Here is a 1472-nt window from a genome sequence, read left to right as displayed (position 1 = left end):
TGGACTGCCAAAAGAACCAATAGATCTGTTTTGGAAGAAGTGCAGCCAGAGTGCTCCTTGGAGGCCAAGATGACTAAGCTTCGTCTCTCCTACTTTGGACACATTGTCCGGAGAGAACAGTCGTTGGAGAAGGATGTCATGCTGGGAGGGTCAGAGAAAATGAGGAAGACCACCAACGAGATGGATCAGCCAGGTGGCATCATTGATGGTGTCAAGTATGGCAGCGGTAGTGAGGTTGGCCCAGGATTGGGCATTGTTTCATTCTGCTGTGCATTGGGTCTCTATGAGTCAGTTCTGACTCAATGGCACCTGACAACAACAACAACAAAAATAATAGTGGTTGATTTTAATTCACAATTTTCGAAAATGGATAGAACAACCAGAAAGAAACTTGACAAAGGCACAGAAGAACTAAACAACACAATCAGCCAACTGGACCTCATGGATGTGTACAGAGCATTCAACCCAATAACATCACAATACACATTCTTTTCCAGTGCACTTGGAACATTCTCCAGAATATACCATGTCTTAGGCCACAAAACAAATCTCCATAAATTTATAAATATCAAAGTACTATAAAGCATCTTCTTAGACCACAATGCTATCAAATTAGAAATCAACAATAGGAAGGCCAAGGAAATAAAGTCAAATACATGGAAACTGAATAACAATCTGCTGAAAAGTGACTGGGGAGTAGAAGAAATTAAACGTGAATTCACAAATTTCCTAGAAACAAATGAGAACTAAAACACAACATACCAAAATCTTTGGGACACGGCGAAAGGGTTGCTGAGAGGACAATTTATTGCAATCAATGCACACATCCAAAAAGAAGAAAGAATCAAAATTAATGCATTAACACAGCATCTACAACAATTAGAAACAGACCAACAGAGGGAACATATGGCCACCAAAAGAAAAGAAATAATAAAGATAAGAGCAGAAATAAATGAGATAGAAAACAGAAAAAAACTATAGACAGAATCAGCAGGACAAGAAGCTGGTTCTTGGAAAGGATGAACAAAATTGACAGACCACTGGCAAAGCTAACAAAAGAAAAGAGGGAGAACACACAAGTAAAACGCATTAGAAACCATATGGGTAATATCACAATGAAACCAAAGGAAATCAAAAGGATAATAACAGAACACTATATAGAGTTGTATTTGGTTTTATCTTCTCAAGCTGATCTTTGAAATTTTCTGTTCAGCTCTTGGACCTCTTCAATTCTTCCATTTGTTTTAACATCTCTACGCTGGAGAGCAAGTTTCAGAGTCTCTTCTGACATCAATTTTGACCTTTTCCTTCTTTCTTGTCTTCTTGTCTCTTTGATATCTCAAGTGAGCAAAGTTTTGCTAAAGGTAATACAGAAACGGCTACAGTCATACATTGACAGAGAACTTCCAGAGGTTCAAGCTGGATTCAGAAGAGGTCGTGGAATGAGAGATATCATTGCTGATGTCCGATGG

The sequence above is a fragment of the Chrysochloris asiatica genome, unplaced genomic scaffold, assembly GCF_000296735.1.
Source record: "Chrysochloris asiatica unplaced genomic scaffold, ChrAsi1.0 scaffold00051, whole genome shotgun sequence".
Lineage (NCBI taxonomy): Eukaryota > Metazoa > Chordata > Mammalia > Afrosoricida > Chrysochloridae > Chrysochloris > Chrysochloris asiatica.
This window is presented reverse-complemented; position numbering follows the sequence as displayed.